The 16,421-nt window shown below is 49.5% G+C and overlaps 1 protein-coding gene across 1 annotated transcript in view; it reads left to right on the forward strand.

Moving 5' to 3' along the window:
- CFAP77 (cilia and flagella associated protein 77) overlaps positions 1-16,421 on the forward strand; it is a 1,107,248-nt gene that overhangs the window by 790,208 nt on the left and 300,619 nt on the right. The window lies entirely within an intron of this gene.

The following is a 16,421-nucleotide window of genomic DNA, read 5'->3' on the forward strand; positions in this document are numbered from 1 at the left end:
CCCAGAGTGATTGTCAGGACTTCTGATGGCCGTCCACTGGCTTAGGACCCCCAGAACTGTGACGGAAGTCCCCGGAACGATGAAATGGGCCATGCCCACCCCTAGGTTCACGGCTCCGAGGTGCAGCTCCCGAACTCGGTCAAATCGGAGGAACACACTTATGCCACAACCTGTCATCGTGCTTGTTGCCCAGGACACCTGTGAAATCTGTCCTCCAGAGAGTCCCCAAAAAGCTTATGGCCCAGAAACGGAAGCCGAGGAGCAGCAGCCTTCTGGGAGTTGTCGGATTTACAGTCCAGCAGATGAAGCAGACGAGCAGAAATGCAAGCACCCATGGCCATGGCGGTACTCCTGACGCCATCATACAAAAGATCAGAAAGGAGTTGGATCTGGCGCTGCATATCATCAAGCACAAGAGTGCAGTCTGATTCATCTTCCATAGCCTTACGGAGAAGCCGGAATCCCTCCAGAAACCTCTCAGCCGTATAAGAACCATAAACATTGTCCCGCAGTGTCAGATGAGAACCCACAAGAGCCTTCTTCAGAGCGGCATTAGATTTACGGTCCACCGGCTCCCAAAGCCCAGTGTCCTCAGCAGCCATGGAGGAACGGGCCACCAAACTGGACAGGATGTAATCCACCACCACTGCGTCTGGGACAAAATCCTCAGCACCTTCCAGAGGATAGAGACGTGCCGTGAAGCACAGCTTGGAGACGTGCTCCAGGTCCTTCCACTCACGGAGCACCTTAGTTTTAATATCAGAGATCGCGGGGAGCCTCAGCTTCGGGGTGTGATTATATTGTCTTATCTTAGGGTCAGAGAAGCAATCCCCTTCCACCGGGACAGAGAAACCCACGGAGTCCCAAACCTGGGAAATCACAGTCTCAACCTCATCACGGGAGAGATATTTTCCTTCGGCCTCAACATCAGAGTCAGACACCATTGAAGAACGGGCAGAGACAGTGGAGTCTGAGGAGGAAGAAGAAGACAAAGAGGAGGGGCTGGTCCTATGCCTGCGCCTGCCCCTAAAGCCCTCATGCTAATTAATGGCCTGCGTCATAAGGACTTTGATCTCCTGCTGTGACAAGGAAACCTTAGCCACCTAGCCACTGCTTTCTGTGCTTTTTCCTTGGCATGCCTTCGGTCAGGACTCCTGCAACCAGCAGGAGAGTCCACATGTCTCCTCTTTTCAGAACGCTTGCCCATACTGACCCACACAGAACAGAAAACACTGAAAATTAAAGCAGAAGGCAGCCAAAGGAAGCAGAAACACAGAGAGGTGGCAATCCACAAAGAAGAAGAGAAGGGCCCACCCACAGTCAGACCAACGACTCCTGCAGCCTGAATCTAGGAGAGGAAAACCCTGCCCGCACCCAGGCATCCACCGGAAGAGGCAGGGGCTGGGAGGTACAAAACATGGCGACCGGAAAAACCGTGAAAAAGGCAGCTGAGTTGGCACATCAAAGGAATCAACCAGCAGGAGGACCCCAAGCCTCGCAGGAGGCCCCCGTCGGGTAGAACAGCTCAACTGGGCCCCAAGCCCCGCAGGGAGCCTGGAGCATGCATCTTACCGGGTACATCCTGCTGCCTGCAGGAGAAAGCCACCACAGAAGACTCAGCAACGACATTCCCCAGAGCCCTGCTCCGGGAATAACCAGTTCCTGTCAGAGACGGGAGAAAATTAACTGGTGTGTTATGTGGAGGGGGCGAGTTCATGTAGGGCAGCCGGGGCTTCATTGGTGAGTACTGGGACGAGGAAGAGGGACGTGGAGGTAATGTATTATAGAGTTTACTTACTGTTTTGCTTTTTTGGCCATGCCCCGGGGCCTTAGACTCCCACACCCTATTATACTGACCCAAAAAGTTCTTGGACTCAGGGAGGCAATGAATTACACTTAGACCAATAGAGAATAATAAATGGCTAGTTACAGTTCATTTATTCACTCCCAATACACATACCACTAAAACATAACATATAGTCGATTATACATAAACATAGAAAAAGAGCATCACCGTTAATATGGTTGCAGAAGACACCTTCATCTCGGCCACCACAACACTGCTTAGTCCCAGAGCAGGTAGGAAGAGAGATTGCTCGTGCTAACGGAGTCTGGAGCGGAGCGTCCTCTCTCTCAGAAAGACTGCATGACCCGGGGTCCAATTCTCTCTGTCTTCCATGAGGAATACCTCTTCCCTTTATGGGGAAATCCCGCCCCTTCATGATTACCAGTCTGCCCCAGCCGAAGGGTAGATAGCAAGCATTGGGAGGAAAGAGTGGAAAAATCCAGCTAGAAGTGGAAAAACCCAGCTTCTCTCCCTCGCCTTTGTTGCCAGCACCCTTATCACTGCACCTGCAAAGCTCTGACTCCCTTTTTGGCTCGTCCTTCAGCGGACAATACAACTATCCTCCACAGTTAGCTCATCTGACATCATTATGTGACCTCACAACCGTTGGAGGATTCACGTTTGGTTACTGAGTCCAGGAAAACATAGGCTTTCATTGCGGTAATGGAAGTGAATGTTCAAAATGGCCACGCACCATGTAAATCCTTATAACATCATGTTAAGCCAAAAGAATATCATTTTCACATCCTAAATGGTAAACTATAAGTCCCAGAATGCAAGATAATGCCAACCTCAAAAACCTTGGTAACCCTGCCGTGCTTTAATCGATTTAAGACATGTGATAAACTCAGATCGATCTGCAGATTCTTTGTCACAAACTTCCAGCTCATTGTTATTCATGATGTTGAAAACATTTGATTAGTGATAACTTTATTTGTTTGCATGTCAAGATGTAGACATCATGGTTATAAACACCTCTTTACATGGGCGCTTTGTGTTGCTCACTTTAACTTGCACGGATTTGCCAGGTAACTGGTGCTTTGCGAGCTCTTTGAGTTGGAAATGTTCCATCATGCATGTGGAAGGCTCTGCCACAGATAAAAGAAATGTGTTTGCATCCTGAGCACCTTAGGGACGCTGTGTATGTGGCTGCCCAGCTGTGACTTGGGGAAACTGGCAGGGCTTGAATGTCCGACCTGAGCCGATTCTATATTTGACTCAAGAGAAAGAGACATTGTGTTTCTTGAGCCTCTGAACTAAAGGTACGCTCTGTAAAAAGCAAGCAAACTAGTGGTATGGTGTGCCAATGATTGAACTTACACTTCCATCTCTGCTGTTTTACCTCTTTGGATTCAGGGACATGTAATTCTTTTATTCCAATTCGAAATGTAGAAAATATACGGGACCCAGAATTCCAAGTAAAACCGTATTGGGTGGCCTTCTCATGCATGGACACCAGAAATGTGAGCGATCTGTATATCCTTTCATTTGTAAGACTTTCTCGCCCTATTTGGACATCTCCTTGACCCCTTCTCCTCCCTGCTAGGATGGTCAGCCCCCACAGTTTCAAGACCACTGTATAGGTAGTGAGAATAGTTGTCAAGTTTCCGATGGCTATGGTTGAGAAGGCCATCTAACTCTGGTTTGGCTTAGAATTCTGGGACTTGTAGTTTTCCTAAATTTCAAATGGGAAAGAAAAAAAACATCAAGTCGCAGAATTCAAAGGGAAGAACAGGACTGAATGCCCTTATCAGGCAAGGCCACAGGACACTTTGTTTTATTTATTTATTTATAAAGCGCACCACACCCTGGGGTATCTGGGCACATTACAAGACAGCTTAGAAACACAGTAGTAGCATACAGAATAGTATGTGCAACACCACAAGAGTACATAATAAATGAGCATGCAGACGCAAATGACAATAGGGCAAAGACAAGTGCGCAAAGGCAATTTGACAATTGCAGTAAGGCAAATACGGTAGGGGAGTTACATAATACAGAGGATAAGTGCATTTTTAAAAGGCAGACCAGGTGGATGGATTCAGATACTCTAGACGATCGGGTAGGTATTGTCATTCATGGATAGCCATTTTTTGGTGTTAGACCTAAGGCTTAGGAAGGTCTGGTCGGTGTGTAGCTGCAGGGGGAGAGCATTCCAAGCTAGGTCTGCTTGAACAGGGAAGCTATTGCCACCTGCTCTATTCAGGTTGAATCGTGGAACTGAGATGCAGAAGGAGTTGACTGACCTCATTGGTCTAGTTGAGGTTTTCCTGGTGATTTTATCTTTCAAATAGTGTGGGGCAGCATTATTAATGCATTTGTACGTAATGGAAACTAATTAGTTATACATCCTATCCTTAATGAAAAGCCATTTGTGGTTCCTTCTAGTTCTGGATATATGAGCTCCCCTTGGGATGCTCAAGGCTGTTCTGAGAGCATTCTTTTGTAGAGTTTGTAGTGTGTTCAATACTTGTTTATTTGCACCTGCATAGAGTGTGTTGCAGTAATCAAGTTTTGATAAGATGAATGCTCTCGCTAGTATGATACAGCTGTTAGAGAGGTAGGGGTTACAGGCATGTATGAGCTTACATGTATAGGCAGTAGCCGAGGCCGTTGCTTTAAGTAAGCGTAAGAACAAGCGCCAAGCGGTGTCCAGTCATTTGGTCGACAGACAAATGGTCGAATTTTTTTTTTATTTATATATTTATTTTTCAGGTTTTCGTTTAGGAAAAAAAAGGGGGTTGGGGGGGACCCCCCCAAAAAAAAAATGTGAAAATACAAAAAATTCGACCATTTGTCTTTCGACCAAATTGCGTCGACCATTTATCCTGTTGACCATTTATTTTCGACCAAATGACTTGTAACCGCGCCAAGCGAAAGCGTAGTTTAGTCGGCTAAGCCCCTGAGCTCAGCGCCGGCACCAAGCAAGAGCTATTGCCGCAAGATTGAGAACTTACATGTTCTGAAACTATTTATGCAGTGGAATGTCAGAGCGCAGCATGTACCCTTCTCTCACATAAAAGAGTGCCCCAAAACACAGGGGAGCAGAAAGTAATTCTGCAAAGCCAGGCCCTTAAGGAACAACAACCACACAGGGTGACCCCTCATTTAGAAGCGCCCTGGCCTGCAAGACTCTCAATATACTACATTCGGTGTGAGCAGCTTATCCAGGCCTGGTTTTATTTGTTTATTTATTTTCTGATTTGTAAAGCACCCAAACCCTGAGGCACCAGGGCGATGTTACGAGAGCAGTTACATGAGGCATAATAACTTAAAGCAGAGTGATATGTACATGAAGAAAAAAACAACAATGCAAGTTAATGACATTAACATTTATCATAGCTTTTATGGCATATGTAGGAGGAAGTCTGTTTAGGCAAGAGCCAGGTTTTCAAGGCCTTACGGAAGGTCCAGTAGGAGTTCTGTGCTCTTAGTTCTGGCGGGAGGGCATTCCAGTGATTGCCAGCAACAGTCGGGAAGCTCACCGCCCTCCTTTTGTGATTTTCATTGTCCTATTTATAGTTTTGCCTTTTACTTTGTGAATGTGAGTGCACGTTTCATAATGCAAAGTATAACCACGATTGGGTGAGTGCCTCACATGAACCAGTTTATTCTATGGAATAGGCAATGCGAGAATGTGCTCATGACATGATCTCTCTATTTCTGTGCCCAATCAGCGCCATTCCCCGAATGCTGCCAAGTTTCACAGTTCCATGCGTGATACCTCGAACCATTCCTGCTTTATTCCCCCTTGAGTACTGTGGCTTGTAGGCTGATACTTTCACATGGGAAAAACAAAACTCCAAGTACCAGTTTGCAATGTGAAGAGTCAAGATTGCCTTGGGGTGGCACACATGGATGGAACTGAGAATCTTGTCAGCTGGGTTGCCTGATGATCCAATCAGAGTCAGCGCCCTGAGCACTGCAGTTACACAGGCACATGTGTGCAAGCTGCTCGCATCCTGCAATGAAACGGCAGAGCCTGCTCCCTAGTGCAGTGCCGCCCCCGCACCTGAAACACCCACAGCCACGGGGCGGATGCTCAGTACTTTTGTTGGGCGGGAGTGGAGACCTATGAGGAGGCTGGAGCCATAATCCACCCCATGAGGACCAGGTTGCATATGATATGATAAGTCATTTATAACATGCCTGTACAGAAGTGTTTCTAGATGCGACAAGACAAGGAAGGGAAGACAGAAGGAGGACAAAACAACAATCTTACCAGGCCTTTTGTCATTCAGATCGTGCAAGAGCGGGGGGAGGGAAGGGGAGAAGTGCACGGGGGTGGAGGGGAGAAGGCGAGGAACGCGTAAGTGCTGCCAGGGAGGTGGCTCATAAGTGCATGAAATCAGGGGACTGTAGGGTTGCAGATACAGTTCCTAAGTGGTTGGGAGACCCACAGGCAGTGCAAGGGCAACTGGCCATGCAGATGTCTGGTCCCTTAAGTTCAGTGGGCGGCCAGGTAACCAGTTTGCGCAGCAGACAGGGGCATCAGCAAGGGGGAGGGAGAGAGAAAGCGGAAGCGAAAAGGAAGGTCTTGAGTTGCTTCCGGAACCTAGGTGGTCCGGCTCAAGTTTGAGAGAGGCAGGGAGGCTGTTCCAGAGGAAGGCCCCAGCCGAGGACAGAGATCTACCTCCCCACTCTCTACCTGGAGAAGTGTCTGACCCTCAGAGAGTTGGAAGTGGATGAGCAGAGGGCTCGAGAAGGAACATGCTTAGGAAGAGAAAGTTGGATGTAGTGTAGTCCCCAGCCCCATAAAGCCTTGTGGACGATGCAGACAGCCTTGAACTTAACCCTCGCAGCCACTGGGAGCCAGTGGAGAGATTTCAGAGCTGGAGAGATACGATCCCTGGGCTTGAGGCCAAGGACAAGTCTCGCAGTCCTAATCTGGATAAGTTGTAAAGGTCAAAGAGTAGAGGCAGGAAGATTTAGAAAGAGGCTGTTGCAGTAGTCCAGCCTAGAGAGAACTAGGGCTCTGGAGACAGTGAGCTTCTGGGGGAAAGTGAGAAAAGGAGGAATACCTTTGATGAGGTTCAGCTGATAGTGTGACATCTTAGAGTCGTCTGAGATGTGAGGAGAGAAAGAGAGGGTAGATTTGAAGATGACACCAAGGTTCTTAGCCTCACAGGAAGGTGCAGGTAGAGGGCTCAGGGTGGATGGCCAGAGTGAGAGAGGGAAGGCGGGAGCAAGTGTCCCAATGAGGAGGACCTCAGTATTACTAGCATTAAGGCAGCGGTCGTTGGAGGCACACCATTCCTGAATTACGGACAGACAGTCCGTTATGGAAGAAGGATCAGAACAGTTTAAAGGGAAGCTGAAGGAGAGCTGGGTGTCGTCCGCATAACACTGAAAGTTAGAGCAGAAGGTAGAGATGCAGTGGGCAAGAGGTGCCATATAGTGGTTAAAGAGCCAGGGAGAGATGTTAGACACCTAGGGAACATCACATGTAGGCAGAGAGATAGAAGAGAGGAAGGACCCTAGTTGGACTTGGGAGGGTCGACTGGAGAGAAGGGAGGTCAACCTAGCTAGCCTGACCAGTGATACCAAGGTTGTCACAAAGACAATTGAGTAGGATGGCATGGTGGCACGTCAACATTATACATTCCATTTGGGAGACACTACTCCAATCCTGGTCTTAACATTGCATTCAGGGAGTTGTAGTCCTGTAGTTCCCCATTATAAAGCCAGGTATACAAGCCCCTGAATGCAAAATGAAAACCAGGACTGGAGTAATGTCTCCCGAATGGAATGGATAATGCTGGCATGTTTGAGGGTGGCCCCCAAGTTGAAAATCTTGGGTGATGGGAGAGGAAGGGTGGGGCAAAGGATATAGAGGAGGGCAGAAGAAAGGTTGATTTAAGGTAAAGAGCTCAGTAAGCAACCATGACAAATCGGCCTGGACCTGAGTAGTGCGTGAAGGGTCAAGCATGTGATGGGCAGAGCTTGGGGTCGGTGGGGCCAGCGTGGTCTTGACCGTGTCACTGGTGCATTTAAGAGTAATTGTCTACATTGTATTTGGTTCAAGCCCATTTTTTCTATTGGCAATCAGTGTTTGGAGGTGTGTCTTTCAGGCTAGAAACCACTTAATGGAAACAGCAAATAATGATGGCAGATAAGCTTTAAGGTTCATTATATCCTGGAAAAGACTTTGCACAGCTAGTCCAGGAGTAGTACACATCTACATAATGCAGAATGTTAACTTTAATGGCATAGACTAGCTATTGAAATATGATTGGCTGGGTACTAATGTGTTTTATTAACTGTTTTCTTTGTGCCACTGAAATCAATCAAATTTTAAGGAGGGGCGGGGTAGTGGGAAAATACCGCCCCTTTCAGAAGTAAAATCACCATTATCGCTGTCATGTTTACAGTTTCTGATCTGGACAGACCTTGCTCATATAGTTCGAAGTGCGGATCTCTCTTGCACACTGTGAAGGACAGAAGTTGGCTGCTTGTAAACATAGTTGGCGTGAAGTTGTGGAAAATGACAGGGACAAGGAAAGCAGACCTTGTGTGGCTACAAACAGGGATGCCTCTAGAAACCATTGTAGGGGGCCCAATACACATGCCAAAGACTAGAATACATGTCTGTAAACATATGTGCATGCTGTGTAGCTATGCCATTGATATGTTTTGGAACATTTCCGAAGCACACTGCTGCTAATGGTCTGCCGGTGCTGGGGAGTACAGAGGTGCCTATGGCGCAAATGACACTGTGCATAGGTAAGTCTTGAACCTCTTCCAAAACTCAGGGCGACTGCCGATTTCCCAAATCGCACGTCGAAGGGCACTTCACGCACAGGTAAAAACAGGAGCTATGAGCGGGCACCGCTGTTGTGCTTAGAGTCCATATACATACTCGCACGTTTCCTTATGCAATTAATGGCGTCACCAAGTAACCCAGCATACACTATAAAGGGACAATTGCAGAACAGAGAAATGGGTCTGATGAGAAGCTCCATCAGACCTTGGGTCGCCAATGCTGTAGTGAAGGCTACTGTGTTCTTTCATATCATAGAAATAAAGAATAGTTGGGACTCCATCCAAACAGATGTGCGTTTCGTTTTGTGGCTTATTTATTCTCAAAGTTCATTTTAATTGAAGAAGCAGCATTCCAAAAATATGCCAACGCATTTCGGACCTGCATGTGGGTCCTTCATCAGGGCGAATTCTACAGTACCAAAGGAAACAATACAACACACTAATTATGGTTATCTGAACTAAGTATTGTAAATAGACCATAACAATGTTGTCATGCTGGATAAAGCACACTGTAATTTCTGCTAAGTACCTGCAGTTGTTTGAACCTTTGCCACGTGTCCTATGCGGTGATATTCAAATATTAGTGCCTGACATTAATTCCTATTCAGAACTCCAAGATGTAACGTTCTGTTAAGGAGTCGCTTCCTTGTGAAGCGTACCCGCGGCAGGCCCTGCAGCAGCTTGCAATGAGACGCGGGAGCCGAGGTACTTGTCAACCTGCTTTAATCAACATGTCGGCGGAACAGCCGATCCTAACCCCCCCGTCCCTCCCCTTCCCCTGACGTCACGTCCTGGACGTCATGTCCTTTGTGCCCCAACGGAGGCCCGCCCACACAACGATGTGAGCAACCTGACATCTCCCCCCTTTTTAACATGTAAGTTCAAGGCTCTCTTCTTACCCCATCTCCTCGATGAGTCGAGTTGGCTTCATGCGGCTCCTCTGCGGTCGTTTGGCCTTATTCGGGGTTGGGACTTCCCTGGCGGGTGTGGGAGGGTGCGCTTCGCCTTCTGACTCTTCCCCGTCTCCTTGGTACGCTTCTTCGCGTGGTCTGTCCTCCTCGCTGTCTCTGTCCCATGTCCATTGACCTTCTTGCGTTAGTTTGACTTGTTTGAAATGCGAGCTGTTCCTGGTCACCATTGAGCAGTCGTCCCTTTGTGCTGTGACCATGGAGCCCTTCTTGTGCGTCACGACTAGGGGTGTGGGTGCAAAGGTGGCTTCTTCTTTACGATTCTTGGGTTGCCTGAGCCATACTTCGTCTCCTGGTTGCATTATGTTCTCACGAGCTCTCCTTTTCCTGTCCGAGATCTCTTTCGTCTTTGCTTTCCTCACGGAGTCATTTGCTTTCGCTTCTTGCTCTAGCGGCGTCAGTTCTTGTGGCCTCGGGTCTTCCGGTAGTCTCGTGGTAATCGGTCTTCGGAATAGCAGGTCCGCTGGGCACACTCCTGTCGTGCTGTGGGCCGTGTGCCTGTATTCTCGTAGTAATTGATTAAGGGCCTGCTCAAATGGCTTGTTTTGTACATGGGCGATTTGGAGGGTCCTCTTTACATTGGCCATGAACTTTTCGACCATGCCATTGGCCTGAGGCCATCGAGGGGTTATGCGTCGATGTTGAAACCCCATGTATTTTGCGAATTGCTGGAAGTCTTGGCTTATGAACGTAGGACCGTTGTCGGACTTTATGATCTTGGGGATGCCATAGGCAGAGAGCATCCTGTCAAGTGCTGGAATGACGCTCGCTGTGGCGCTGCTCTCTACTATCTGGGCGTCCGGGTATCTTGAGTGTTCGTCCATGAGTACGACCACGTGTGTCCCGTTGTTCAGTGGTCCGAATAGGTCGACTGCTAGCTCCTCCCACACTTTACTTGGCAGTGGTGATGACTGTAATGGGTTTGGGTGTGGCGGGGGCGCAACTTGTGCACATACGTGGCAACTTCCCACGACGGTTTCTACCAAGCGATCAAGTTGAGGGAACCAGACTTTCTGGCGAAGGAGGCGCTTTGTGGCGACTACGCCTCGGTGTCCTTCATGCGCTAGATGCACTATCCTCTCCCGGAGCGTTCTCAGGATGACGACCTTGCATCCCTTTAGTATGATGTTGTCCTCTACCACGGTCAGCTCTTCCTGGACCTGGTCCAGCCGCTTGACGTCTTCCTTCGTAGTGTCCGGTTCTTCTCTGGCCTGATGTTTCATGAGGGTCGGCTTGTCCATCTGTAGGCAGTGTCGAGCGATTCGCAGCACTGGGTCCGCCTCTGATTGTATCGATAGTTCCTGCCACCCTACTGGGAGTGGTTGTAGGTGATGTATGATGTAATTTATGTACGCGTCCGCTATGGACGGTTGGGATGCAGTCGTGGACATGGGATGCCGGGAGAGGTAATCCGCTGGGTTTTCTTCCTTCCCTGGCCGGTGCAGTATTTGGAACCTGTAGTCCTGTAGGCGTAGGCCCCATCTGGCTATTCTCGGCGGCATCCTGGCCTTCGGGCTGCCGTATATGGTGAGTAGTGCCTGGTGGTCCGTGATGATGGTGAATTCCTTGCCAAACAGGAAGAGATGAAAGTATTCGCAGGCCCAGACGACAGCGAGGCTCTCTTTTTCCGCCTGTGAGTATGCCTGTTCTGTGGTTGTCAGGCTCCGGCTGGCATATGCTACCACGTGTGTGATGTGTGGTTCCCTGGGGTCTTTCTGGGTCAATATGGCGCCGAGTCCCACTGGGCTGGCGTCCACTATAAGTTCAGTGTCGCGACTGGCATCAAAATATGCCATGTCTTCCGCCTGTGGGATGGCCTTCCTTATCGCCTCGAACGCTGCTTGACACTCTTTCGACCTAATGAATGGCGTGTCCTTCCGGGTGAGTAAACGCAGGGGGTTACTGACGGTGGCGTAGTCTTTCAGGTATCTGGAGCAGTAGCTGGCCAATCCTAGGAACGACCTTAGGTCTGTAGTGTTCACGGGGGGCGTGGCTGAGTTAAGGGCTTCCACTTTTTCCGGGTCGGGTCTCATGCCTTTATCAGAGAAGATGTGCCCGAAAAACCTCAAGGATCCTTTCGTGAACTCGCACTTAGATTTGTTTAAAGTGAGTCCTGCGTCGTCCAGTGCTTGGCATACCCTGTGCAGTGCCAGGTCGTGTTCTTCCTGGGATTTGCCATAGACCAGGACGTCGTCCGAGTAGTTCAGACAGTTGGGGACGTGCCTGATAACCTTGTGGATCTCTTCTTGAAAAATCTCGGCGGCAGAGTATATGCCGAAGCTGAGTCTTTTATATTGAAACAAGCCGAGATGATTGACGAATGTGGTGATGTAGCGGGACTCCAGTGCGATTTCAATTTGGTGGTATCCTTTCGTGAGGTCCAACTTGGAGAAAACTCTTGCTCCGTGGAGAAGGTGAATCATGTCCGTGATCCTGGGCGCCTGATGCCGTTCCCTTTCAATGGCTGTGTTGGCTCTGCGCATGTCTACGCATAAGCGTATGGATCCTTCTGGTGACTTCTTGGGGACGGGGACGATGGGTGACACCCATGGCGTCGGGCCCGACACCGGTTCTATGACATTCATTTTGATGAGCTTGTCCAGCTCTTCTTCCACCTGCCTCTGGATATTGAATGGGATACCTCGGTAATGTTGGGCCACTGGTCTGACCTGGGGATTGATGTGAAGGTGTACCTTCCTGTTTCGCAGTTTGCCTAGGCCGGTGAAGAGCTTTGGGAATGCGTTTTCAATTGCGTCCGGTTTTGCAAAGTACTTATGGGCCATCAGCCGGTATAAAATGTGTACCAGTCCCATGTCTACTGCTGTCCGGAAGCTTAATATGCATCCGCTGTTGGCTTCGGTGTCCAGGATGTATAGCGGGATCTTTGCAGAGTGCCCTTTATGTGTACACCAGGCTGTGATCATGCCTTTGCATGGCAGGGGTGTTGTGGAGCCATAGGGATATATGTCTACTGTGGCTTTCCTAATTTTTGGCCGTGTGGTCAGGGATTGATATGCGCTGTCGCTGATAATGTTGACTGTCGCCCGGGTGTCTACAAGGAAGTTCAGTGGGGTGTCATTAACTTGAAGTGTCAAGATGGGGCTGTGTTGGGTGGCCGCTGTGTTGTCCTGTAGGGCCCACACGTAACCTTTCCTCCTTTGATCCTCCTCTGACGAAGGGGTGTCGCTGCTGGTGGGTGACCTGGTCTCCACATACCTTACAAAACGCCGTCTGTGTGATCGTCTCATGTCCTCCGACGAGCGTTTATCCTCGCGCGTGTACCGGCTTCTGCGGTCGCTGTCTTCTTTTCGGGCTCGCCTTCTGTCGCTGTCCCCTGCGGGTCTGGGTGGACTCTGGCGGGTGGGCCGGCGCCTGTCTTGGTAGCGATGTTTGGGTGGCGTGTGTGTTGGCACGTTTTTGCACATGGCCCTGTAGTGGTCCATTCCCCCACATGCGGCGCACTTCTGCCCTACAGCCGGGCATGTTCCTGTGTGCGGGTATTCATAGCCGCATTTATAACATGTGGCTTCGAGGTGTTTGTTGCCTGGATCAGGGTGGGTATACAGTTTGTTGATCGACTCGGTGTTTTCACTGTGTTGATGTATGGATACTTTTCCTAAGCTATCTAGTTGAGAGTCCACCGCTGCTTCCATGCGGGCCAGCGCTAGGATTTCTTCTAGGGATCGTTGTTTCTGCAGAAGCTGCTTGCGAAAAGGTTGCGAGAGGCACCCGGCGATTACTTGGGACCTGAGTGCCTCTTCATTAGAGTATCTGTGGAACTCACAATGTTTCAGTTTGATGCGGAGGCGCATCACGAAATTGTCTATTGACTCCCCTTTTTCCTGTCTTGTTGTGTGAAACATGTGGCGTTCATAGTCTACGTTCGTGTGTGGCGTAAAGTATTCAGATAGTTTGGCGTGTAGCTCCCCGTATGTGACGGTTTCTACGTTCAGCAGTTCCCCTGCAATGTCTCTTACCGCCGGTCCCACTGCCACAGTGTGTTTTTCAATTTTGTGTCGTCCGTCAATCCTATGGCACCTGTGTAGAACTTGAAGTCCTGTTGCCATATATTCCATCTGGGCCCTAGATTGGAGGTATCTCTGATCTCGAAGGGATTGGGCATGTGCATGACTTGGGATGCTCCTCCCTCCTGGTGTGCATGTTGACTGTTGTCTTGCGTGGTATCCGCGTTTCCAGACGCTGCTGCCGCCAATCCTGCCCCTCCTGAGGAGGATGCTGGTGTAGTCGAAGTGTCCGACATGGTGGCGTTGCCGTGATGAGCCTGTGTGCCCTTGGATGACTACGGCGCCTGGGCTCTGGCAGCTCTGGCGGCGCTGCTGCTGCCTGCGGAGGACTTTCTTCCTCCCTTCACCCTTTTGTTGCAGTGGGGGAGGTCGAGGCTTCTGAGGTGGCACGGGAGGACTGCTTCCCCCACGTGCGGTGCCTTTGAGCCTTCCTGCGCGGGAGGCGGGGCCACACAAAATCAGCGCTCCCGTATTCGTGGGGCGTCTGTGTGCCAGGTCTGTGCCCTTGTCACGCGGGAGGCGGGCGCCCTTGTGCTGATCCTGGACTGCTCGTGTGCCAGTCCCGTGCTTCTGTCACGCGGGAGGCGGGTGCCGTGTGACGATCCTGGGCCTTTATCACGCGGGAGGCGGGGCCGTATGGAGTCGTCTGCCGTGTCCGAGGCGCGCCGACGCGCTACACTGCCCGACAGCAGACCTCAGCACGGCGCCAGCGGGAGTCCGTGTCCGCTCGTCGCCAGTGTTAAGGAGTCGCTTCTTTGTGAAGCGCACCCGCGGCAGGCCCTGCAGCAGCTTGCAATGAGACGGGGGAGCCGAGGTACTTGTCAACCTGCTTTAATCAACATGTCGGCGGAACAGCCGATCCTAACCCCCTTGTCCCTCCCCTTCCCCCGACGTCCCGTCCTGGACGTCATGTCCTTTGGGCCCCAACGGAGGCCAGCCCACACAACGATGTGAGCAACCTGACACGTTCATTTTCACATCAGATCTTTTATGAAAATTGCCTCTGAGTCTTCCCTTCTGCAAAATATGTGAACAGACAATATTCAACGTGTGTGATAATTAGCATGCAGATTGAGTCATGTAAAGCAAATTCAGTTTTAACACTTTGTATATACAAAGTAAGAACAGGCGCGTACCTGGTCCCACAGAGTTTCGTTTCAATTGTCGTGCGGACTCATGTGAGCTTGTTGATGCTGCACATAATGGCTGTGTGAAGACGTCCTTGCACGTAGCCTTGTTAGGTATGGGACTTGATTTCAGTGACATTCTAACATATGGGGTTTCAAAGGCGGTGACAGTAACGTAGCGAGATCGCTACGTTGTCTAAAGAGACGGTCTCTCACAACGTTGTTCATTCAGCCGCAGTTCGTAGTTTCCAAACGCAAGCGTTACCATAGAAGCACTAATAAACGTAACGTGACGTGATTACGTGTCAGTACGTGTCTTTGCTCAGTGTTGCTAGTTACCTGGGAAACGGCTTACCCTACAGGCCAAGGGAGTTTCACAGGCCAAAGAAATAACCCTTTTCTTTGTAAATGCTCATGCGCTCACGTGTGTGCATGTGCGTAAGCTATGTATTTGTTGACGTTATCCGACTTGAGTGTGTAAACTCAATATATGTCACCATACTATACCTTGAATACATGGTCTGTACGTCAATACCAATATCGTATCGTGTTCATATAATGCACTCCAAGTGGCAGGAACTCCACAATGTTACTGTAATCAACACTAACTAAAAATATAACAAGCTCCTGTTTTTGAGACCTATATGTGTGTATAATCACTGTGCTTCTTACTGTCACTTCACGCACAGGTGCCTGCACCGCAAAGCGCCTAACAACCTGTCAGTAGGGGGGAGCGAAATGTTAGTACACAAAGTTAGTAGACAAAGTGAAAAGTGTGTAACCTGCAGGGGACTCCACTTTTGCCCGTTATGTGAAATCATCATTACGGTTCCGGCACCACTAACATTTCACCCGGTTTTGGGCGGTCCGTGGAGTTTCCTTTCCATTTTAGTTTCGTGTAGCGCAACAAGAAACTTCGCACAGGTCTTTTTTTCGCTCCATGCTAGTTTCGTGCAGCGACATGAGAAACTTTGTGTAGTTTCCAAACCGTGCTAGTTTTGCAGTGCCGCCTAAAATTTTGTACATTTTATTGATTTGTGATGGGTTCGCGCAGCAACACCAGAAACTTTGTGCGGGTCTTTTTTGGGTCTGTGCTAGGCTCGCGCCACCAGAAACTTCGTGCAGGTTTTTATTCGAGCCGTGCTAGTTTTGTGCAGCATCACGAGAACCTTTGTGCAGATCTTTTTCGATCCGTGGTAGTTTCGTCCAGGAGCACGAGAAAGTTTGTACAGTTTTTTTCGATCCGTGTCAGTTGCGTCCAATGGCACAAGAAAGTTTGTGGTTTTAGTTTGATCAGTGCTAGGTTCGTGCAGCGGCATGAGCACCTTCCTGCCACTCTTTTCGATTTGCGCTGGGTTTGCGCAGCAGCACGAGAAACTTCATGCCGCACTATTCAATTCATGCTAGGATTGCAAAGCGGTACGAGAACCTTTGTGCCGCCTTTTTCGATTCGTGCTGGGTTTGTGCCGCAGCATCAGAAACCTTATATCGCACTTTTTGATTCATGCTAGGTTCGCACAGTGGCACGAGAAACTTTGTGCTGCTCTTTTCGATCTGTGCTAGGTTTGCGCAGCAGCACGAGAAACTTTGCGTGGCTCGTTTCGGTTTGTGTGACGGCAGGATAATCTTTGCGCCACTCTTTTTGATACGCAGGGGCGGCGGAATGGCGGATTGCGGCGAAAACAAATCAAAA

This window comes from Ambystoma mexicanum, chromosome 8 (genome assembly GCF_040938575.1).
Source record: "Ambystoma mexicanum isolate Mex_15411 chromosome 8, UKY_AmexF1_1, whole genome shotgun sequence".
Lineage (NCBI taxonomy): Eukaryota > Metazoa > Chordata > Amphibia > Caudata > Ambystomatidae > Ambystoma > Ambystoma mexicanum.